The sequence below is a fragment of the Siphateles boraxobius genome, unplaced genomic scaffold (genome assembly GCF_051911475.1).
Source record: "Siphateles boraxobius isolate OS27281-9 unplaced genomic scaffold, OSU_SipBor_1 77, whole genome shotgun sequence".
Lineage (NCBI taxonomy): Eukaryota > Metazoa > Chordata > Actinopteri > Cypriniformes > Leuciscidae > Siphateles > Siphateles boraxobius.
In genome coordinates, this window is record NW_027509205.1 from 1,066,512 (window position 1) to 1,089,258 (window position 22,747).

Here is a 22,747-nt window from a genome sequence, read left to right on the forward strand (position 1 = left end):
GACATTGATGGGTAGACTTCCAAATTACCTTACTAGTCTTCTATGTTTATGTAGAAAGAACTATAGCACTAGATCATCTAATGGGATTAAATTAGTAGTACCTAGGGTACATTCAGAGCATGGTAAATCATCTTTCTCCTACTATGCTCCATGGCTGTGGAATGAATTTGAAGCTACTGTCCCTCCTGAAACAATTCCTCCTTTGAATGTATTAAAAATTTTTACTGCAGCATACAATGATTGAATCATGCTGTTGTTTTACTTGATTTATGATGAATGTTGTGCCCTGACTTTCTGGAATGTTTTATATGTGTTTGTGTGTGATTTGTAGTGTGGCCATCTTGGCCAGGACTCCCTGGAGGAAGGGATTTCTTTTAATCTCAATGGGACCTTCCTGGAAAAATAAAGGAAATAAAATAAAATACATGTTAAGTTGTGGTGTTGTTAGGATATTACTACAGAGCCTGTGACAGTTTCTCAGTGGAAGAACTGGGATCCAGGGCCACAGACGTCTGCAAAAAACTGCTTTAAAAACCTTCGAGATGCAGGTTGGCGATCTTATTGTTTTTGTTTTCATGGCAAGTTGTGGTGTTGTTAGGATATTCCTACAGAGTCTGTGACAGTTTGTCAGTTTGCCAGGGTCGGTGACGTCTCCTCTCCTGGAGTAAAATACAAGTATTAGTGGTCTTGCTGCAAAATCGGGTAAAGGCCACAGCCAGGCTTGTGGGCAAGTCGTCAGCAGACTTTCCCTGGTGGTCTAGTGGTTAGGATTCGGCGCTCTCACCGCCGCGGCCCGGGTTCGATTCCCGGTCAGGGAATGAGTTTTTGCCCACCACCGGCGGCCGTGATTGTAAAATGGCGAAATACGAACTCAAGCGCTAACACCCTCGTCGAGAAGCAGGGCCAAGGAAAAGTTTATGTGTGAAAAAGAACTCCTTCGAGCCGGAGTTGAACCAGCGACCTAAGGATTGCCAACTTGCCACCTACAGTCCTCCGCTCTTCCAGCTGAGCTATCGAAGGCACACTGATTGGGGACAGAACCTCAACATATCAGGTTGCTGAATCTCCGCCACTGGCTAAAACTGCTACAGACATACATGCTGGTTGTTTCGATTAAGTGATGCAAAGACAACCCGATCTTCCCATACCGGGAGTCGAACCCGGGCCGCCTGGGTGAAAACCAGGAATCCTGACCGCTAGACCATATGGGATCTTCCTTATGCCTGGAGCAGACCCTTTTACTTCTAGTGTGTGACCGTCCCCTTTAAGAACATGGGAATGATCCGAAGGGATTGTTTACTGAATTCAATTTCATCAGGCTCAACAGAGGGAGCTCTCATTTGCCTCATGAGGGGCTCAGTTTCCTCCCATTCTTGCGATGGTATAATAGACAGTACAAACTGGTCGTAAAGCAATGTCCTTGTGACAGTACTCATGCAATGCATTTTAAAAGACGCATAGTATTGTATGGTAACCGTTATCCTACTGACAAAGCAGCCTATTGTTGGACTGTCAATTTTTAATATTTCTCAATCAATCCAATAATAATAATAACAAAAACTATGGGTTAATAAAACGGCTAAGGGCTGACAGCATAGTAAACGAGGCAGAGCGAGCCAGCCAGGAGTCGAACCTAGAATCTTCTGATCCGTAGTCAGACGCTTTATCCATTGCACCACTGGCCCCCTGATCAGGTGTCCGTGAGCTTACACGCCATCTGTTGGTTTTCGACTGGGCAGAGGCCTGTGATGACATCTACTTTTTCTCATGCTATTAACAGACCTGGACCCAACATCAGGAAGGGGTCAGATGAGGGGCCTGCTACAAAAACCTTCAAGATGGAGGCCTCACATGTTGGGGATCTCAATTCTCAATTCAAATCTTAAACGTCAATTTAAAAATTTTAATGTACAGGCTTTTTTGCATGATCTATATAATAGTGATTTACAGTTGGTTTCAATTATACCTGATGTGGTTGATGCTTGGGATTATTTCAAATCTATCTTTCTAGAAATTTGTGATAAACATGCTCCTTTACGTAGATTTCGGGTGAGAGGTAGAAATAATATTTGGTTCAATCAATCCGTCTCTAATCTTATTAAGCAAAGAAACGTGGCTTGGTCTAAAGCAAAGAAAACAAATGGTGAGGAGGACTGGTCTCAATATAGATTATTACGAAATAAGTGTACAAAATTAATATAAAGTTCGAAGAGTCAGTATTATTTAAACCTGATTAATGATAACATGAATTGTCCTTCTAAATTTTGGAAATTAACGAAATCTTTTATAGGATCAAATACATCCACTAATCTTCCAAAAGTTTTAAAATTGAATCAAAGATTGATTACAGACAAGGCTGATATTGTTAATACGTTTAATAGTAATTTTATTTCAGCTGGTTTGATAACAGACAATTCCTTGGTCCTTGATGAACAGAGAACTGATGAGTTGACTAATAGTGAATCAGATTTATTTTCTTTTGCCCCTGTATTGCCGTCCCAAGTTCGTAAACTACTCCGAAATTTAGACTGTAAGAAATCAGGTGGGTCTGACCAAATTGAACCAATTTTTTAAAAATTGTCAGCAGATATTATTGCCGAACCTATTGCATCGATTTTTAATTTGAGTCTATCCACTAATGTAATTCCACCATCTTGGAAATCGGCTATGGTTATGCCTTTATTAAAAGGAGGCGATCCTTCCGATTTGAATAATTATCGTCCGATTTCTAAATTACCGGTTTTAGCAAAAGTTTTTGAATCTATTATAAATGATCAAATGAAAGAATATCTACTTAGTCATGATATTTACAACGCATTTCAGTCAGGATTTAGAGCGGGCCATAGTACGATAACAGCTACTACATGATTTAATTACTGCTCTCGATAATAGACAACATTGTGCTGCCTTATTTTTTTATTTGACAAAAGCGTTTGACTTAGTGGATCATGTTTTACTGTTACGGAGGCTTAAAAGTGTTGGCCTCGATAATTCGGCTGTGAGTTGGTTTAAAAATTATTTATCGGATAGAACTCAATGTGTTGCTGTAGATAATTACACCTCATCCATGGTAATAGTCAGGAAGGGTGTCCCGCAAGGTTCTTTATTGGCACCATTTCTTTTTTCTATTTTTATTAATGAATTGGGGCAGAGAATACAATCCGCAAAGCTACATTTTTATTTTAGTTTTTAGCCAGTATATTCTTTTTACACGTAGCCGTTCTATGTCTACTGTTATGCCTATTCTGACTATTGAGGGTTTACATATAGAAAGAGTACCAACTTATAAATATGTAGGAATATGGCTCGATGAGAAGTTAGCCTTTGATGTTCACATTAATTACTTGGTGAAAAGGCTTAAACCAAGACTGGGTTTTCTTTTTCGGGAAAAAAAATGTTTTTCCTTTATAGCTAGAAAGAGAATAATACAGAGTACTATTTTACCTATTTTAGACTATGGTGATGTTGTTTACATGCATGCGTCTACATATTTATTGAAAAGGCTGGATGGCGTTTATCATGCTGCACTGCGTTTTATAACAAATTCTTGTTCACGTACTCATCATTGTTTGCTGCACAACTATTTGGGTTGGTCCTCTTTATATCAAAGAAGGAAATCCCATATGTTAGAATTTATTGTAAAGACATTGATGGGTAGACTTCCAAATGACATTACTAGTCTTCTATGTTTATGTAGAAAGAACTATAGCACTAGATCATCTAATGGGATTAAATTAGTAGTACCTAGGGTACATTCAGAGCATGGTAAATCATCTTTCTCCTACTATGCTCCATGGCTGTGGAATGAATTTGAAGCTACTGTCCCTCCTGAAACAATTCCTCCTTTGAATGTATTAAAAATTTTTACTGCAGCATACAATGATTGAATCATGCTGTTGTTTTACTTGATTTATGATGAATGTTGTGCCCTGACTTTCTGGAATGTTTTATATGTGTTTGTGTGTGATTTGTAGTGTGGCCATCTTGGCCAGGACTCCCTGGAGGAAGGGATTTCTTTTAATCTCAATGGGACCTTCCTGGAAAAATAAAGGAAATAAAATAAAATACATGTTAAGTTGTGGTGTTGTTAGGATATTACTACAGAGCCTGTGACAGTTTCTCAGTGGAAGAACTGGGATCCAGGGCCACAGACGTCTGCAAAAAACTGCTTTAAAAACCTTCGAGATGCAGGTTGGCGATCTTATTGTTTTTGTTTTCATGGCAAGTTGTGGTGTTGTTAGGATATTCCTACAGAGTCTGTGACAGTTTGTCAGTTTGCCAGGGTCGGTGACGTCTCCTCTCCTGGAGTAAAATACAAGTATTAGTGGTCTTGCTGCAAAATCGGGTAAAGGCCACAGCCAGGCTTGTGGGCAAGTCGTCAGCAGACTTTCCCTGGTGGTCTAGTGGTTAGGATTCGGCGCTCTCACCGCCGCGGCCCGGGTTCGATTCCCGGTCAGGGAATGAGTTTTTGCCCACCACCGGCGGCCGTGATTGTAAAATGGCGAAATACGAACTCAAGCGCTAACACCCTCGTCGAGAAGCAGGGCCAAGGAAAAGTTTATGTGTGAAAAAGAACTCCTTCGAGCCGGAGTTGAACCAGCGACCTAAGGATTGCCAACTTGCCACCTACAGTCCTCCGCTCTTCCAGCTGAGCTATCGAAGGCACACTGATTGGGGACAGAACCTCAACATATCAGGTTGCTGAATCTCCGCCACTGGCTAAAACTGCTACAGACATACATGCTGGTTGTTTCGATTAAGTGATGCAAAGACAACCCGATCTTCCCATACCGGGAGTCGAACCCGGGCCGCCTGGGTGAAAACCAGGAATCCTGACCGCTAGACCATATGGGATCTTCCTTATGCCTGGAGCAGACCCTTTTACTTCTAGTGTGTGACCGTCCCCTTTAAGAACATGGGAATGATCCGAAGGGATTGTTTACTGAATTCAATTTCATCAGGCTCAACAGAGGGAGCTCTCATTTGCCTCATGAGGGGCTCAGTTTCCTCCCATTCTTGCGATGGTATAATAGACAGTACAAACTGGTCGTAAAGCAATGTCCTTGTGACAGTACTCATGCAATGCATTTTAAAAGACGCATAGTATTGTATGGTAACCGTTATCCTACTGACAAAGCAGCCTATTGTTGGACTGTCAATTTTTAATATTTCTCAATCAATCCAATAATAATAATAACAAAAACTATGGGTTAATAAAACGGCTAAGGGCTGACAGCATAGTAAACGAGGCAGAGCGAGCCAGCCAGGAGTCGAACCTAGAATCTTCTGATCCGTAGTCAGACGCTTTATCCATTGCACCACTGACCCCCTGATCAGGTGTCCGTGAGCTTACACGCCACCTGTTGGTTTTCGACTGGGCAGAGGCCTGTGATGACATCTACTTTTTCTCATGCTATTAACAGACCTGGACCCAACATCAGGAAGGGGTCAGATGAGGGGCCTGCTACAAAAACCTTCAAGATGGAGGCCTCACATGTTGGGGATCTCAATTCTCAATTCAAATCTTAAACGTCAATTTAAAAATTTTAATGTACAGGCTTTTTTGCATGATCTATATAATAGTGATTTACAGTTGGTTTCAATTATACCTGATGTGGTTGATGCTTGGGATTATTTCAAATCTATCTTTCTAGAAATTTGTGATAAACATGCTCCTTTACGTAGATTTCGGGTGAGAGGTAGAAATAATATTTGGTTCAATCAATCCGTCTCTAATCTTATTAAGCAAAGAAACGTGGCTTGGTCTAAAGCAAAGAAAACAAATGGTGAGGAGGACTGGTCTCAATATAGATTATTACGAAATAAGTGTACAAAATTAATATAAAGTTCGAAGAGTCAGTATTATTTAAACCTGATTAATGATAACATGAATTGTCCTTCTAAATTTTGGAAATTAACGAAATCTTTTATAGGATCAAATACATCCACTAATCTTCCAAAAGTTTTAAAATTGAATCAAAGATTGATTACAGACAAGGCTGATATTGTTAATACGTTTAATAGTAATTTTATTTCAGCTGGTTTGATAACAGACAATTACTTGGTCCTTGATGAACAGAGAACTGATGAGTTGACTAATAGTGAATCAGATTTATTTTCTTTTGCCCCTGTATTGCCGTCCCAAGTTCGTAAACTACTCCGAAATTTAGACTGTAAGAAATCAGGTGGGTCTGACCAAATTGAACCAATTTTTTAAAAATTGTCAGCAGATATTATTGCCGAACCTATTGCATCGATTTTTAATTTGAGTCTATCCACTAATGTAATTCCACCATCTTGGAAATCGGCTATGGTTATGCCTTTATTAAAAGGAGGCGATCCTTCCGATTTGAATAATTATCGTCCGATTTCTAAATTACCGGTTTTAGCAAAAGTTTTTGAATCTATTATAAATGATCAAATGAAAGAATATCTACTTAGTCATGATATTTACAACGCATTTCAGTCAGGATTTAGAGCGGGCCATAGTACGATAACAGCTACTACATGATTTAATTACTGCTCTCGATAATAGACAACATTGTGCGGCCTTATTTTTTTATTTGACAAAAGCGTTTGACTTAGTGGATCATGTTTTACTGTTACGGAGGCTTAAAAGTGTTGGCCTCGATAATTCGGCTGTGAGTTGGTTTAAAAATTATTTATCGGATAGAACTCAATGTGTTGCTGTAGATAATTACACCTCATCCATGGTAATAGTCAGGAAGGGTGTCCCGCAAGGTTCTTTATTGGCACCATTTCTTTTTTCTATTTTTATTAATGAATTGGGGCAGAGAATACAATCCGCAAAGCTACATTTTTATGCTGACGATACAATTATTTACTCCACTGCATCCTCTGTGTCTCAGGCTATTGAAATTCTTAAGGATTCTTTTTATACTTTTCAGCTTACTTTGTTGAAACTAAAATTAGTTTTAAATGTAAATAAAACGAAGTATATTCTTTTTACACGTAGCCGTTCTATGTCTACTGTTATGCCTATTCTGACTATTGAGGGTTTACATATAGAAAGAGTACCAACTTATAAATATTTAGGAATATGGCTCGATGAGAAGTTAGCCTTTGATGTTCACATTAATTACTTGGTGAAAAGGCTTAAACCAAGACTGGGTTTTCTTTTTCGGGAAAAAAAATGTTTTTCCTTTATAGCTAGAAAGAGAATAATACAGAGTACTATTTTACCTATTTTAGACTATGGTGATGTTGTTTACATGCATGCGTCTACATATTTATTGAAAAGGCTGGATGACGTTTATCATGCTGCACTGCGTTTTATAACAAATTCTTGTTCACGTACTCATCATTGTTTGCTGCACAACTATTTGGGTTGGTCCTCTTTATATCAAAGAAGGAAATCCCATATGTTAGAATTTATTGTAAAGACATTGATGGGTAGACTTCCAAATGACATTACTAGTCTTCTATGTTTATGTAGAAAGAACTATAGCACTAGATCATCTAATGGGATTAAATTAGTAGTACCTAGGGTACATTCAGAGCATGGTAAATCATCTTTCTCCTACTATGCTCCATGGCTGTGGAATGAATTTCAAGCTACTGTCCCTCCTGAAACAATTCCTCCTTTGAATGTATTAAAAATTTTTACTGCAGCATACAATGATTGAATCATGCTGTTGTTTTACTTGATTTATGATGAATGTTGTGCCCTGACTTTCTGGAATGTTTTATATGTGTTTGTGTGTGATTTGTAGTGTGGCCATCTTGGCCAGGACTCCCTGGAGGAAGGGATTTATTTTAATCTCAATGGGACCTTCCTGGAAAAATAAAGGAAATAAAATAAAATAAATGTTAAGTTGTGGTGTTGTTAGGATATTACTACAGAGCCTGTGACAGTTTCTCAGTGGAAGAACTGGGATCCAGGGCCACAGACGTCTGCAAAAAACTGCTTTAAAAACCTTCGAGATGCAGGTTGGCGATCTTATTGTTTTTGTTTTCATGGCAAGTTGTGGTGTTGTTAGGATATTCCTACAGAGTCTGTGACAGTTTGTCAGTTTGCCAGGGTCGGTGACGTCTCCTCTCCTGGAGTAAAATACAAGTATTAGTGGTCTTGCTGCAAAATCGGGTAAAGGCCACAGCCAGGCTTGAGGGCAAGTCGTCAGCAGACTTTCCCTGGTGGTCTAGTGGTTAGGATTCGGCGCTCTCACCGCCGCGGCCCGGGTTCGATTCCCGTTCAGGGAATGAGTTTTTGCCCACCACCGGCGGCCGTGATTGTAAAATGGCGAACTACTAACTCAAGCGCTGACGCCCTCTTCGAGAAGCAGGGCCAAGGAAAAGTTTATGTGTGAAAAAGAACTCCTTCGAGCCGGAGTTGAACCAGCGACCTAAGGATTGCCAACTTGCCACCTACAGTCCTCCGCTCTTCCAGCTGAGCTATCGAAGGCACACTGATTGGGGACAGAACCTCAACATATCAGGTGGCTGAATCTCCGCCACTGGCTAAAACTGCTACAGACATACATGCTGGTTGTTTCGATTAAGTGATGCAAAGACAACCCGATCTTCCCATACCGGGAGTCGAACCCGGGCCGCCTGGGTGAAAACCAGGAATCCTGACCGCTAGACCATATGGGATCTTCCTTATGCCTGGAGCAGACCCTTTTACTTCTAGTGTGTGACCGTCCCCTTTAAGAACATGGGAATGATCCGAAGGGATTGTTTACTGAATTCAATTTCATCAGGCTCAACAGAGGGAGCTCTCATTTGCCTCATGAGGGGCTCAGTTTCCTCCCATTCTTGCGATGGTATAATAGACAGTACAAACTGGTCGTAAAGCAATGTCCTTGTGACAGTACTCATGCAATGCATTTTAAAAGACGCATAGTATTGTATGGTAACCGTTATCCTACTGACAAAGCAGCCTATTGTTGGACTGTCAATTTTTAATATTTCTCAATCAATCCAATAATAATAATAACAAAAACTATGGGTTAATAAAACGGCTAAGGGCTGACAGCATAGTAAACGAGGCAGAGCGAGCCAGCCAGGAGTCGAACCTAGAATCTTCTGATCCGTAGTCAGACGCTTTATCCATTGCACCACTGGCCCCCTGATCAGGTGTCCGTGAGCTTACACGCCATCTGTTGGTTTTCGACTGGGCAGAGGCCTGTGATGACATCTACTTTTTCTCATGCTATTAACAGACCTGGACCCAACATCAGGAAGGGGTCAGATGAGGGGCCTGCTACAAAAACCTTCAAGATGGAGGCCTCACATGTTGGGGATCTCAATTCTCAATTCAAATCTTAAACGTCAATTTAAAAATTTTAATGTACAGGCTTTTTTGCATGATCTATATAATAGTGATTTACAGTTGGTTTCAATTATACCTGATGTGGTTGATGCTTGGGATTATTTCAAATCTATTTTTCTAGAAATTTGTGATAAACATGCTCCTTTACGTAGATTTCGGGTGAGAGGTAGAAATAATATTTGGTTCAATCAATCCGTCTCTAATCTTATTAAGCAAAGAAACGTGGCTTGGTCTAAAGCAAAGAAAACAAATGGTGAGGAGGACTGGTCTCAATATAGATTATTACGAAATAAGTGTACAAAATTAATATAAAGTTCGAAGAGTCAGTATTATTTAAACCTGATTAATGATAACATGAATTGTCCTTCTAAATTTTGGAAATTAACGAAATCTTTTATAGGATCAAATACATCCACTAATCTTCCAAAAGTTTTAAAATTGAATCAAAGATTGATTACAGACAAGGCTGATATTGTTAATACGTTTAATAGTAATTTTATTTCAGCTGGTTTGATAACAGACAATTCCTTGGTCCTTGATGAACAGAGAACTGATGAGTTGACTAATAGTGAATCAGATTTATTTTCTTTTGCCCCTGTATTGCCGTCCCAAGTTCGTAAACTACTCCGAAATTTAGACTGTAAGAAATCAGGTGGGTCTGACCAAATTGAACCAATTTTTTAAAAATTGTCAGCAGATATTATTGCCGAACCTATTGCATCGATTTTTAATTTGAGTCTATCCACTAATGTAATTCCACCATCTTGGAAATCGGCTATGGTTATGCCTTTATTAAAAGGAGGCGATCCTTCCGATTTGAATAATTATCGTCCGATTTCTAAATTACCGGTTTTAGCAAAAGTTTTTGAATCTATTATAAATGATCAAATGAAAGAATATCTACTTAGTCATGATATTTACAACGCATTTCAGTCAGGATTTAGAGCGGGCCATAGTACGATAACAGCTACTACATGATTTAATTACTGTTCTCGATAATAGACAACATTGTGCGGCCTTATTTTTTTATTTGACAAAAGCGTTTGACTTAGTGGATCATGTTTTACTGTTACGGAGGCTTAAAAGTGTTGGCCTCGATAATTCGGCTGTGAGTTGGTTTAAAAATTATTTATCGGATAGAACTCAATGTGTTGCTGTAGATAATTACACCTCATCCATGGTAATAGTCAGGAAGGGTGTCCCGCAAGGTTCTTTATTGGCACCATTTCTTTTTTCTATTTTTATTAATGAATTGGGGCAGAGAATACAATCCGCAAAGCTACATTTTTATGCTGACGATACAATTATTTACTCCACTGCATCCTCTGTGTCTCAGGCTATTGAAATTCTTAAGGATTCTTTTTATACTTTTCAGCTTACTTTGTTGAAACTAAAATTAGTTTTAAATGTAAATAAAACGAAGTATATTCTTTTTACACGTAGCCGTTCTATGTCTACTGTTATGCCTATTCTGACTATTGAGGGTTTACATATAGAAAGAGTACCAACTTATAAATATTTAGGAATATGGCTCGATGAGAAGTTAGCCTTTGATGTTCACATTAATTACTTGGTGAAAAGGCTTAAACCAAGACTGGGTTTTCTTTTTCGGGAAAAAAAATGTTTTTCCTTTATAGCTAGAAAGAGAATAATACAGAGTACTATTTTACCTATTTTAGACTATGGTGATGTTGTTTACATGCATGCGTCTACATATTTATTGAAAAGGCTGGATGGCGTTTATCATGCTGCACTGCGTTTTATAACAAATTCTTGTTCACGTACTCATCATTGTTTGCTGCACAACTATTTGGGTTGGTCCTCTTTATATCAAAGAAGGAAATCCCATATGTTAGAATTTATTGTAAAGACATTGATGGGTAGACTTCCAAATGACATTACTAGTCTTCTATGTTTATGTAGAAAGAACTATAGCACTAGATCATCTAATGGGATTAAATTAGTAGTACCTAGGGTACATTCAGAGCATGGTAAATCATCTTTCTCCTACTATGCTCCATGGCTGTGGAATGAATTTCAAGCTACTGTCCCTCCTGAAACAATTCCTCCTTTGAATGTATTAAAAAATTTTACTGCAGCATACAATGATTGAATCATGCTGTTGTTTTACTTGATTTATGATGAATGTTGTGCCCTGACTTTCTGGAATGTTTTATATGTGTTTGTGTGTGATTTGTAGTGTGGCCATCTTGGCCAGGACTCCCTGGAGGAAGGGATTTATTTTAATCTCAATGGGACCTTCCTGGAAAAATAAAGGAAATAAAATAAAATAAATGTTAAGTTGTGGTGTTGTTAGGATATTACTACAGAGCCTGTGACAGTTTCTCAGTGGAAGAACTGGGATCCAGGGCCACAGACGTCTGCAAAAAACTGCTTTAAAAACCTTCGAGATGCAGGTTGGCGATCTTATTGTTTTTGTTTTCATGGCAAGTTGTGGTGTTGTTAGGATATTCCTACAGAGTCTGTGACAGTTTGTCAGTTTGCCAGGGTCGGTGACGTCTCCTCTCCTGGAGTAAAATACAAGTATTAGTGGTCTTGCTGCAAAATCGGGTAAAGGCCACAGCCAGGCTTGAGGGCAAGTCGTCAGCAGACTTTCCCTGGTGGTCTAGTGGTTAGGATTCGGCGCTCTCACCGCCGCGGCCCGGGTTCGATTCCCGTTCAGGGAATGAGTTTTTGCCCACCACCGGCGGCCGTGATTGTAAAATGGCGAACTACTAACTCAAGCGCTGACGCCCTCTTCGAGAAGCAGGGCCAAGGAAAAGTTTATGTGTGAAAAAGAACTCCTTCGAGCCGGAGTTGAACCAGCGACCTAAGGATTGCCAACTTGCCACCTACAGTCCTCCGCTCTTCCAGCTGAGCTATCGAAGGCACACTGATTGGGGACAGAACCTCAACATATCAGGTGGCTGAATCTCCGCCACTGGCTAAAACTGCTACAGACATACATGCTGGTTGTTTCGATTAAGTGATGCAAAGACAACCCGATCTTCCCATACCGGGAGTCGAACCCAGGCCGCCTGGGTGAAAACCAGGAATCCTGACCGCTAGACCATATGGGATCTTCCTTCTGCCTGGAGCAGACCCTTTTAATTTTAGTGTGTGACCGACCCCTTTAAGAACATGGGAATGACCCGAAGGGATTGTTTACTGAATTCAATTTCATCAGGCTCAACAGAGGGAGCTCTCATTTGCCTCACGAGGGGTTCAGTTTCCTCCCATTCTTGCGATGGTATAATAGACACTACAAACTGGTCGTAAAGCAAGGTCCTTGTGACAGTACTCATGCAATGCATTTTAAAAGACGCATAGTATTGTATGGTAACCGTTATCCTACTGACAAAGCAGCCTATTGTTGGACTGTCAATTTTTAATATTTCTCAACCAATCCAATAATAATAATAACAAAAACTATGGGATAAGAAAACGGCTAAGGGCTGACAGCATAGTATAAGAGGCAGAGCGAGCCAGCCAGGAGTCGAACCTAGAATCTTCTGATCCGTAGTCAGACGCGTTATCCATTGCGCCACTGGCCCACTGATCAGGTGTCCGTGAGCTTACACGGCACGTGTTGGTGTTCGACTTGGCAGAGGCCTGTGATGACATGTACTTTTTCTCATGCTATTAACAGACCTGGACCCAACATCAGGAAGGGGTCAGATGAGGGGCCTGCTACAAAAACCTTCAAGATGGAGGCCTCACATGTTGGGGATCTCAATTCTCAATTCAAATCTTAAACGTCAATTTAAAAATTTTAATGTACAGGCTTTTTTGCATGATGTATATAATAGTGATTTACAGTTGGTTTCAATTATACCTGATGTGGTTGATGCTTGGGATTATTTCAAATCTATTTTTCTAGAAATTTGTGATAAACATGCTCCTTTACGTAGATTTCGGGTGAGAGGTAGAAATATATGAGAGGTAGGTCTAGTGGTTAGGATTCGGCGCTCTCACCGCCGCGGCCCGGGTTCGATTCCCGTTCAGGGAATGAGTTTTTGCCCACCACCGGCGGCCGTGATTGTAAAATGGCGAACTACTAACTCAAGCGCTGACGCCCTCTTCGAGAAGCAGGGCCAAGGAAAAGTTTATGTGTGAAAAAGAACTCCTTCGAGCCGGAGTTGAACCAGCGACCTAAGGATTGCCAACTTGCCACCTACAGTCCTCCGCTCTTCCAGCTGAGCTATCGAAGGCACACTGATTGGGGACAGAACCTCAACATATCAGGTGGCTGAATCTCCGCCACTGGCTAAAACTGCTACAGACATACATGCTGGTTGTTTCGATTAAGTGATGCAAAGACAACCCGATCTTCCCATACCGGGAGTCGAACCCAGGCCGCCTGGGTGAAAACCAGGAATCCTGACCGCTAGACCATATGGGATCTTCCTTCTGCCTGGAGCAGACCCTTTTAATTTTAGTGTGTGACCGACCCCTTTAAGAACATGGGAATGACCCGAAGGGATTGTTTACTGAATTCAATTTCATCAGGCTCAACAGAGGGAGCTCTCATTTGCCTCACGAGGGGTTCAGTTTCCTCCCATTCTTGCGATGGTATAATAGACACTACAAACTGGTCGTAAAGCAAGGTCCTTGTGACAGTACTCATGCAATGCATTTTAAAAGACGCATAGTATTGTATGGTAACCGTTATCCTACTGACAAAGCAGCCTATTGTTGGACTGTCAATTTTTAATATTTCTCAACCAATCCAATAATAATAATAACAAAAACTATGGGATAAGAAAACGGCTAAGGGCTGACAGCATAGTATAAGAGGCAGAGCGAGCCAGCCAGGAGTCGAACCTAGAATCTTCTGATCCGTAGTCAGACGCGTTATCCATTGCGCCACTGGCCCACTGATCAGGTGTCCGTGAGCTTACACGGCACGTGTTGGTGTTCGACTTGGCAGAGGCCTGTGATGACATGTACTTTTTCTCATGCTATTAACAGACCTGGACCCAACATCAGGAAGGGGTCAGATGAGGGGCCTGCTACAAAAACCTTCAAGATGGAGGCCTCACATGTTGGGGATCTCAATTCTCAATTCAAATCTTAAACGTCAATTTAAAAATTTTAATGTACAGGCTTTTTTGCATGATGTATATAATAGTGATTTACAGTTGGTTTCAATTATACCTGATGTGGTTGATGCTTGGGATTATTTCAAATCTATTTTTCTAGAAATTTGTGATAAACATGCTCCTTTACGTAGATTTCGGGTGAGAGGTAGAAATAATATTTGGTTCAATCAATCCGTCTCTAATCTTATTAAGCAAAGAAACGTGGCTTGGTCTAAAGCAAAGAAAACAAATGGTGAGGAGGACTGGTCTCAATATAGATTATTACGAAATAAGTGTACAAAATTAATATAAAGTTCGAAGAGTCAGTATTATTTAAACCTGATTAATGATAACATGAATTGTCCTTCTAAATTTTGGAAATTAACGAAATCTTTTATAGGATCAAATACATCCACTAATCTTCCAAAAGTTTTAAAATTGAATCAAAGATTGATTACAGACAAGGCTGATATTGTTAATACGTTTAATAGTAATTTTATTTCAGCTGGTTTGATAACAGACAATTCCTTGGTCCTTGATGAACAGAGAACTGATGAGTTGACTAATAGTGAATCAGATTTATTTTCTTTTGCCCCTGTATTGCCGTCCCAAGTTCGTAAACTACTCCGAAATTTAGACTGTAAGAAATCAGGTGGGTCTGACCAAATTGAACCAATTTTTTAAAAATTGTCAGCAGATATTATTGCCGAACCTATTGCATCGATTTTTAATTTGAGTCTATCCACTAATGTAATTCCGCCATCTTGGAAATCGGCTATGGTTATGCCTTTATTAATAGGAGGCGATCCTTCCGATTTGAATAATTATCGTCCGATTTCTAAATTACCGGTTTTAGCAAAAGTTTTTGAATCTATTATAAATGATCAAATGAAAGAATATCTACTTAGTCATGATATGTACAACGCATTTCAGTCAGGATTTAGAGCGGGCCATAGTACGATAACAGCTACTACATGATTTAATTACTGCTCTCGATAATAGACAACATTGTGCGGCCTTATTTTTTTATTTGACAAAAGCGTTTGACTTAGTGGATCATGTTTTACTGTTACGGAGGCTTAAAAGTGTTGGCCTCGATAATTCGGCTGTGAGTTGGTTTAAAAATTATTGATCGGATAGAACTCAATGTGTTGCTGTAGATAATTACACCTCATCCATGGTAATAGTCAGGAAGGGTGTCCCGCAAGGTTCTTTATTGGCACCACTTCTTTTTTCAATTTTTATTAATGAATTGGGGCAGGGAATACAATCCGCAAAGCTACATTTTTATGCTGACGATACAATTATTTACTCCACTGCATCCTCTGTGTCTCAGGCTATTGAAATTCTTAAGGATTCTTTTTATACTTTTCAGCTTACTTTGTTGAAACTAAAATTAGTTTTAAATGTAAATAAAACGAAGTATATTCTTTTGACACGTAGCCGTTCTATGTCTTTTGTTATGCCTATTCTGACTATTGAGGGTTTACATATAGAAAGAGTACCAACTTATAAATATTTAGGAATATGGCTCGATGAGAAGTTAGCCTTTGATGTTCACATTAATTACTTGGTGAAAAGGCTTAAACCAAGACTGGGTTTTCTTTTTCGGGAAAAAAAAATGTTTTTCCTTTATAGCTAGAAAGAGAATAATACAGAGTACTATTTTACCTATTTTAGACTATGGTGATGTTGTTTACATGCATGCGTCTACATATTTATTGAAAAGGCTGGATGGCGTTTATCATGCTGCACTGCGTTTTATAACAAATTCTTGTTCACGTACTCATCATTGTTTGCTGCACAACTATTTGGGTTGGTCCTCTTTATATCAAAGAAGGAAATCCCATATGTTAGAATTTATTGTAAAGACATTGATGGGTAGACTTCCAAATGACATTACTAGTCTTCTATGTTTATGTAGAAAGAACTATAGCACTAGATCATCTAATGGGATTAAATTAGTAGTACCTAGGGTACATTCAGAGCATGGTAAATCATCTTTCTCCTACTATGCTCCATGGCTGTGGAATGAATTTCAAGCTACTGTCCCTCCTGAAACAATTCCTCCTTTGAATGTATTAAAAATTTTTACTGCAGCATACAATGATTGAATCATGCTGTTGTTTTACTTGATTTATGATGAATGTTGTGCCCTGACTTTCTGGAATGTTTTATATGTGTTTGTGTGTGATTTGTAGTGTGGCCATCTTGGCCAGGACTCCCTGGAGGAAGGGATTTATTTTAATCTCAATGGGACCTTCCTGGAAAAATAAAGGAAATAAAATAAAATAAATGTTAAGTTGTGGTGTTGTTAGGATATTACTACAGAGCCTGTGACAGTTTCTCAGTGGAAGAACTGGGATCCAGGGCCACAGACGTCTGCAAAAAACTGCTTTAAAAACCTTCGAGATGCAGGTTGGCGATCTTATTGTTTTTGTTTTCATGGCAAGTTGTGGTGTTGTTAGGATATTCCTACAGAGTCTGTGACAGTTTGTCAGTTTGCCAGGGTCGGTGACGTCTCCTCTCCTGGAGTAAAATACAAGTATTAGTGGTCTTGCTGCAAAATCGGGTAAAGGCCACAGCCAGGCTTGAGGGCAAGTCGTCAGCAGACTTTCCCTGGTGGTCTAGTGGTTAGGATTCGGCGCTCTCACCGCCGCGGCCCGGGTTCGATTCCCGTTCAGGGAATGAGTTTTTGCCCACCACCGGCGGCCGTGATTGTAAAATGGCGAACTACTAACTCAAGCGCTGACGCCCTCTTCGAGAAGCAGGGCCAAGGAAAAGTTTATGTGTGAAAAAGAACTCCTTCGAGCCGGAGTTGAACCAGCGACCTAAGGATTGCCAACTTGCCACCTACAGTCCTCCGCTCTTCCAGCTGAGCTATCGAAGGCACACTGATTGGGGACAGAACCTCAACATATCAGGTGGCTGAATCTCCGCCACTGGCTAAAACTGCTACAGACATACATGCTGGTTGTTTCGATTAAGTGATGCAAAGACAACCCGATCTTCCCATACCGGGAGTCGAACCCAGGCCGCCTGGGTGAAAACCAGGAATCCTGACCGCTAGACCATATGGGATCTTCCTTCTGCCTGGAGCAGACCCTTTTAATTTTAGTGTGTGACCGTCCCCTTTAAGAACATGGGAATGACCCGAAGGGATTGTTTACTGAATTCAATTTCATCAGGCTCAACAGAGGGAGCTCTCATTTGCCTCACGAGGGGTTCAGTTTCCTCCCATTCTTGCGATGGTATAATAGACACTACAAACTGGTCGTAAAGCAAGGTCCTTGTGACAGTACTCATGCAATGCATTTTAAAAGACGCATAGTATTGTATGGTAACCGTTATCCTACTGACAAAGCAGCCTATTGTTGGACTGTCAATTTTTAATATTTCTCAACCAATCCAATAATAATAATAACAAAAACTATGGGATAAGAAAACGGCTAAGGGCTGACAGCATAGTATAAGAGGCAGAGCGAGCCAGCCAGGAGTCGAACCTAGAATCTTCTGATCCGTAGTCAGACGCGTTATCCATTGCGCCACTGGCCCACTGATCAGGTGTCCGTGAGCTTACACGCCATCTGTTGGTTTTCGACTGGGCAGAGGCCTGTGATGACATCTACTTTTTCTCATGCTATTAACAGACCTGGACCCAACATCAGGAAGGGGTCAGATGAGGGGCCTGCTACAAAAACCTTCAAGATGGAGGCCTCACATGTTGGGGATCTCAATTCTCAATTCAAATCTTAAACGTCAATTTAAAAATTTTAATGTACAGGCTTTTTTGCATGATCTATATAATAGTGATTTACAGTTGGTTTCAATTATACCTGATGTGGTTGATGCTTGGGATTATTTCAAATCTATCTTTCTAGAAATTTGTGATAAACATGCTCCTTTACGTAGATTTCGGGTGAGAGGTAGAAATAATATTTGGTTCAATCAATCCGTCTCTAATCTTATTAAGCAAAGAAACGTGGCTTGGTCTAAAGCAAAGAAAACAAATGGTGAGGAGGACTGGTCTCAATATAGATTTTACGAAATAAGTGTACAAAATTAATATAAAGTTCGAAGAGTCAGTATTATTTAAACCTGATTAATGATAACATGAATTGTCCTTCTAAATTTTGGAAATTAACGAAATCTTTTATAGGATCAAATACATCCACTAATCTTCCAAAAGTTTTAAAATTGAATCAAAGATTGATTACAGACAAGGCTGATATTGTTAATACGTTTAATAGTAATTTTATTTCAGCTGGTTTGATAACACACAATTCCTTGGTCCTTGATGAACAGAGAACTGATGAGTTGACTAATAGTGAATCAGACTTATTTTCTTTTGCCCCTGTATTGCCGTCCCAAGTTCGTAAACTACTCCGAAATTTAGACTGTAAGAAATCAGGTGAGTCTGACCAAATTGAACCATTTTTTTTAAAAATTGTCAGCAGATATTATTGCCGAACCTATTGCATCGATTTTTAATTTGAGTCTATCCACTAATGTAATTCCGCCATCTTGGAAATCGGCTATGGTTATGCCTTTATTAAAAGGAGGCGATCCTTCCGATTTGAATAATTATCGTCCGATTTCTAAATTACCGGTTTTAGCAAAAGTTTTTGAATCTAAAAAATTACTCCTCTCCTGGAGTAAAATACAAGTATTAGTGGTCTTGCTGCAAAATCGGGTAAAGGCCACAGCCAGGCTTGAGGGCAAGTCGTCAGCAGACTTTCCCTGGTGGTCTAGTGGTTAGGATTCGGCGATCTCACCGCCGCGGCCCGGGTTCGATTCCCGGTCAGGGAATGAGTTTTTGCCCACCACCGGCGGCCGTGATTGTAAAATGGCGAAATACGAACTCAAGCGCTAACACCCTCGTCGAGAAGCAGGGCCAAGGAAAAGTTTATGTGTGAAAAAGAACTCCTTCGAGCCGGAGTTGAACCAGCGACCTAAGGATTGCCAACTTGCCACCTACAGTCCTCTGCTCTTCCAGCTGAGCTATCGAAGGCACACTGATTGGGGACAGAACCTCAACATATCAGGTTGCTGAATCTCCGCCACTGGCTAAAACTGCTACAGACATACATGCTGGTTGTTTCGATTAAGTGATGCAAAGACAACCCGATCTTCCCATACCGGGAGTCGAACCCGGGCCGCCTGGGTGAAAACCAGGAATCCTGACCGCTAGACCATATGGGATCTTCCTTCTGCCTGGAGCAGACCCTTTTAATTTTAGTGTGTGACCGACCCCTTTAAGAACATGGGAATGATCCGAAGGGATTGTTTACTGAATTCAATTTCATCAGGCTCAACAGAGGGAGCTCTCATTTGCCTCACGAGGGGTTCAGTTTCCTCCCATTCTTGCGATGGTATAATAGACACTACAAACTGGTCGTAAAGCAAGGTCCTTGTGACAGTACTCATGCAATGCATTTTAAAAGACGCATAGAATTGTATGGTAACCGTTATCCTACTGACAAAGCAGCCTATTGTTGGACTGTCAATTTTTAATATTTCTCAACCAATCCAATAATAATAATAACAAAAACTATGGGATAAGAAAACAGCTAAGGGCTGACAGCATAGTATAAGAGGCAGAGCGAGCCAGCAGTCGAACCTAGAATCTTCTGATCCGTAGTCAGACGCGTTATCCATTGCGCCACTGGCCCACTGATCAGGTGTCCGTGAGCTTACACGCCACGTGTTGGTGTTCGACTGGGCAGAGGCCTGTGATGACATCTACTTTTTCTCATGCTATTAACAGACCTGGACCCAACATCAGGAAGGGGTCAGATGAGGGGCCTGCTACAAAAACCTTCAAGATGGAGGCCTCACATGTTGGGGATCTCAATTCTCAATTCAAATCTTAAACGTCAATTTAAAAATTTTAATGTACAGGCTTTTTTGCATGATGTATATAATAGGGATTTACAGTTGGTTTCAATTATACCTGATGTGGTTGATGCTTGGGATTATTTCAAATCTATCTTTCTAGAAATTTGTGATAAACATGCTCCTTTACGTAGATTTCGGGTGAGAGGTAGAAATAATATTTGGTTCAATCAATCCGTCTCTAATCTTATTAAGCAAAGAAACGTGGCTTGGTCTAAAGCAAAGAAAACAAATGGTGAGGAGGACTGGTCTCAATATAGATTATTACGAAATAAGTGTACAAAATTAATATAAAGTTCGAAGAGTCAGTATTATTTAAACCTGATTAATGATAACACGAATTGTCCTTCTAAATTTTGGAAATTAACGAAATCTTTTATAGGATCAAATACATCCACTAATCTTCCAAAAGTTTTAAAATTGAATCAAAGATTGATTACAGACAAGGCTGATATTGTTAATACGTTTAATAGTAATTTTATTTCAGCTGGTTTGATAACAGACAATTCCTTGGTCCTTGATGAACAGAGAACTGATGAGTTGACTAATAGTGAATCAGATTTATTTTCTTTTGCCCCTGTATTGCCGTTCCAAGTTCGTAAACTACTCCGAAATTTAGACTGAAAGAAATCAGGTGGGTCTGACCAAATTGAACCAATTTTTTAAAAATTGTCAGCAGATATTATTGCCGAACCTATTGCATCGATTTTTAATTTGAGTCTATCCACTAATGTAATTCCGCCATCTTGGAAATCGGCTATGGTTATGCCTTTATTAAAAGGAGGCGATCCTTCCGATTTGAATAATTATCGTCCGATTTCTAAATTACCGGTTTTAGCAAAAGTTTTTGAATCTATTATAAATGATCAAATGAAAGAATATCTACTTAGTCATGATATGTACAACGCATTTCAGACAGGATTTAGAGCGGGCCATAGTACGATAACAGCTACTACATGATTTAATTACTGCTCTCGATAATAGACAACATTGTGCGGCCTTATTTTTTTATTTGACAAAAGCGTTTGACTTAGTGGATCATGTTTTACTGTTACGGAGGCTTAAAAGTGTTGGCCTCGATAATTCGGCTGTGAGTTGGTTTAAAAATTATTTATCGGATAGAACTCAATGTGTTGCTGTAGATAATTACACCTCATCCATGGTAATAGTCAGGAAGGGTGTCCCGCAAGGTTCTTTATTGGCACCACTTCTTTTTTCTATTTTTATTAATGAATTGGGGCAGGGAATACAATCCGCAAAGCTACATTTTTATGCTGACGATACAATTATTTACTCCACTGCATCCTCTGTGTCTCAGGCTATTGAAATTCTTAAGGATTCTTTTTATACTTTTCAGCTTACTCTGTTGAAACTAAAATTAGTTTTAAATGTAAATAAAACGAAGTATATTCTTTTTACACGTAGCCGTTCTATGTCTACTGTTATGCCTATTCTGACTATTGAGGGTTTACATATAGAAAGAGTACCAACTTATAAATATTTAGGAATATGGCTCGATGAGAAGTTAGCCTTTGATGTTCACATTAATTACTTGGTGAAAAGGCTTAAACCAAGACTGGGTTTTCTTTTTCGGGAAAAAAAATGTTTTTCCTTTATAGCTAGAAAGAGAATAATACAGAGTACTATTTTACCTATTTTAGACTATGGTGATGTTGTTTACATGCATGCGTCTACATATTTATTGAAAAGGCTGGATGGCGTTTATCATGCTGCACTGCGTTTTATTACAAATTCTTGTTCACGTACTCATCATTGTTTGCTGCACAACTATTTGGGTTGGTCCTCTTTATATCAAAGAAGGAAATCCCATATGTTAGAATTTATTGTAAAGACATTGATGGGTAGACTTCCAAATTACATTACTAGTCTTCTATGTTTATGTAGAAAGAACTATAGCACTAGATCATCTAATGGGATTAAATTAGTAGTACCTAGGGTACATTCAGAGCATGGTAAATCATCTTTCTCCTACTATGCTCCATGGCTGTGGAATGAATTTCAAGCTACTGTCCCTCCTGAAACAATTCCTCCTTTGAATGTATTAAAAAATTTACTGCAGCATACAATGATTGAATCATGCTGTTGTTTTACTTGATTTATGATGAATGTTGTGCCCTGACTTTCTGGAATGTTTTATATGTGTTTTTGTGTGATTTGTAGTGTGGCCATCTTGGCCAGGACTCCCTGGAGGAAGAGATTTCTTTTAATCTCAATGGGACCTTCATGGAAAAATAAAGGAAATAAAATAAAATAAATGTTAAGTTGTGGTGTTGTTAGGATATCACTACAGAGCCTGTGACAGTTTCTCAGTGGAAGAACTGGGATCCAGGGCCACAGACGTCTGCAAAAAACTGCTTTAAAAACCTTCGAGATGCAGGCCTCACATGTTGGCGATCTTATTGTTTTTGTTTTCATGGCAAGTTGTGGTGTTGTTAGGATATTCCTACAGAGTCTGTGA

At 39.6% G+C, this 22,747-nt stretch overlaps 23 non-coding genes across 23 annotated transcripts; 6 read left to right on the plus strand and 17 right to left on the minus strand.

Annotated features, from left to right (window-relative positions):
- Positions 1 to 746: 746 nt before the first annotated feature.
- Positions 747 to 818, plus strand: trnae-cuc (transfer RNA glutamic acid (anticodon CUC)). Its single transcript has one exon. It is a non-coding gene; the product is annotated as a tRNA-Glu (tRNA).
- Positions 819 to 933: 115 nt separating this feature from the next.
- Positions 934 to 1,020, minus strand: trnay-gua (transfer RNA tyrosine (anticodon GUA)). Its single transcript is given in 2 exon segments — positions 934 to 969; positions 984 to 1,020. It is a non-coding gene; the product is annotated as a tRNA-Tyr (tRNA).
- Positions 1,021 to 1,139: 119 nt separating this feature from the next.
- Positions 1,140 to 1,211, minus strand: trnae-uuc (transfer RNA glutamic acid (anticodon UUC)). The gene has a single exon. It is a non-coding gene; the product is annotated as a tRNA-Glu (tRNA).
- Positions 1,212 to 4,389: 3,178 nt separating this feature from the next.
- On the plus strand, positions 4,390 to 4,461 carry trnae-cuc (transfer RNA glutamic acid (anticodon CUC)). The gene has a single exon. It is a non-coding gene; the product is annotated as a tRNA-Glu (tRNA).
- Positions 4,462 to 4,576: 115 nt separating this feature from the next.
- Positions 4,577 to 4,663, minus strand: trnay-gua (transfer RNA tyrosine (anticodon GUA)). The gene is given in 2 exon segments: positions 4,577 to 4,612; positions 4,627 to 4,663. It is a non-coding gene; the product is annotated as a tRNA-Tyr (tRNA).
- A 119-nt stretch (positions 4,664 to 4,782) lies between these two features.
- On the minus strand, positions 4,783 to 4,854 carry trnae-uuc (transfer RNA glutamic acid (anticodon UUC)). Its single transcript has one exon. It is a non-coding gene; the product is annotated as a tRNA-Glu (tRNA).
- A 3,294-nt stretch (positions 4,855 to 8,148) lies between these two features.
- Positions 8,149 to 8,220, plus strand: trnae-cuc (transfer RNA glutamic acid (anticodon CUC)). The gene has a single exon. It is a non-coding gene; the product is annotated as a tRNA-Glu (tRNA).
- Positions 8,221 to 8,335: 115 nt separating this feature from the next.
- Positions 8,336 to 8,422, minus strand: trnay-gua (transfer RNA tyrosine (anticodon GUA)). The gene is given in 2 exon segments: positions 8,336 to 8,371; positions 8,386 to 8,422. It is a non-coding gene; the product is annotated as a tRNA-Tyr (tRNA).
- Positions 8,423 to 8,541: 119 nt separating this feature from the next.
- On the minus strand, positions 8,542 to 8,613 carry trnae-uuc (transfer RNA glutamic acid (anticodon UUC)). Its single transcript has one exon. It is a non-coding gene; the product is annotated as a tRNA-Glu (tRNA).
- Positions 8,614 to 11,907: 3,294 nt separating this feature from the next.
- On the plus strand, positions 11,908 to 11,979 carry trnae-cuc (transfer RNA glutamic acid (anticodon CUC)). Its single transcript has one exon. It is a non-coding gene; the product is annotated as a tRNA-Glu (tRNA).
- A 115-nt stretch (positions 11,980 to 12,094) lies between these two features.
- Positions 12,095 to 12,181, minus strand: trnay-gua (transfer RNA tyrosine (anticodon GUA)). The gene is given in 2 exon segments: positions 12,095 to 12,130; positions 12,145 to 12,181. It is a non-coding gene; the product is annotated as a tRNA-Tyr (tRNA).
- Positions 12,182 to 12,300: 119 nt separating this feature from the next.
- trnae-uuc (transfer RNA glutamic acid (anticodon UUC)) lies at positions 12,301 to 12,372 on the minus strand. Its single transcript has one exon. It is a non-coding gene; the product is annotated as a tRNA-Glu (tRNA).
- A 401-nt stretch (positions 12,373 to 12,773) lies between these two features.
- Positions 12,774 to 12,846, minus strand: trnar-acg (transfer RNA arginine (anticodon ACG)). The gene has a single exon. It is a non-coding gene; the product is annotated as a tRNA-Arg (tRNA).
- A 570-nt stretch (positions 12,847 to 13,416) lies between these two features.
- trnay-gua (transfer RNA tyrosine (anticodon GUA)) lies at positions 13,417 to 13,503 on the minus strand. Its single transcript is given in 2 exon segments — positions 13,417 to 13,452; positions 13,467 to 13,503. It is a non-coding gene; the product is annotated as a tRNA-Tyr (tRNA).
- Positions 13,504 to 13,622: 119 nt separating this feature from the next.
- trnae-uuc (transfer RNA glutamic acid (anticodon UUC)) lies at positions 13,623 to 13,694 on the minus strand. The gene has a single exon. It is a non-coding gene; the product is annotated as a tRNA-Glu (tRNA).
- A 401-nt stretch (positions 13,695 to 14,095) lies between these two features.
- Positions 14,096 to 14,168, minus strand: trnar-acg (transfer RNA arginine (anticodon ACG)). The gene has a single exon. It is a non-coding gene; the product is annotated as a tRNA-Arg (tRNA).
- Positions 14,169 to 16,989: 2,821 nt separating this feature from the next.
- Positions 16,990 to 17,061, plus strand: trnae-cuc (transfer RNA glutamic acid (anticodon CUC)). Its single transcript has one exon. It is a non-coding gene; the product is annotated as a tRNA-Glu (tRNA).
- Positions 17,062 to 17,176: 115 nt separating this feature from the next.
- On the minus strand, positions 17,177 to 17,263 carry trnay-gua (transfer RNA tyrosine (anticodon GUA)). The gene is given in 2 exon segments: positions 17,177 to 17,212; positions 17,227 to 17,263. It is a non-coding gene; the product is annotated as a tRNA-Tyr (tRNA).
- Positions 17,264 to 17,382: 119 nt separating this feature from the next.
- On the minus strand, positions 17,383 to 17,454 carry trnae-uuc (transfer RNA glutamic acid (anticodon UUC)). Its single transcript has one exon. It is a non-coding gene; the product is annotated as a tRNA-Glu (tRNA).
- Positions 17,455 to 17,855: 401 nt separating this feature from the next.
- trnar-acg (transfer RNA arginine (anticodon ACG)) lies at positions 17,856 to 17,928 on the minus strand. Its single transcript has one exon. It is a non-coding gene; the product is annotated as a tRNA-Arg (tRNA).
- Positions 17,929 to 19,110: 1,182 nt separating this feature from the next.
- On the plus strand, positions 19,111 to 19,182 carry trnae-cuc (transfer RNA glutamic acid (anticodon CUC)). The gene has a single exon. It is a non-coding gene; the product is annotated as a tRNA-Glu (tRNA).
- Positions 19,183 to 19,297: 115 nt separating this feature from the next.
- trnay-gua (transfer RNA tyrosine (anticodon GUA)) lies at positions 19,298 to 19,384 on the minus strand. The gene is given in 2 exon segments: positions 19,298 to 19,333; positions 19,348 to 19,384. It is a non-coding gene; the product is annotated as a tRNA-Tyr (tRNA).
- A 119-nt stretch (positions 19,385 to 19,503) lies between these two features.
- trnae-uuc (transfer RNA glutamic acid (anticodon UUC)) lies at positions 19,504 to 19,575 on the minus strand. The gene has a single exon. It is a non-coding gene; the product is annotated as a tRNA-Glu (tRNA).
- Positions 19,576 to 22,747: the final 3,172 nt, after the last annotated feature.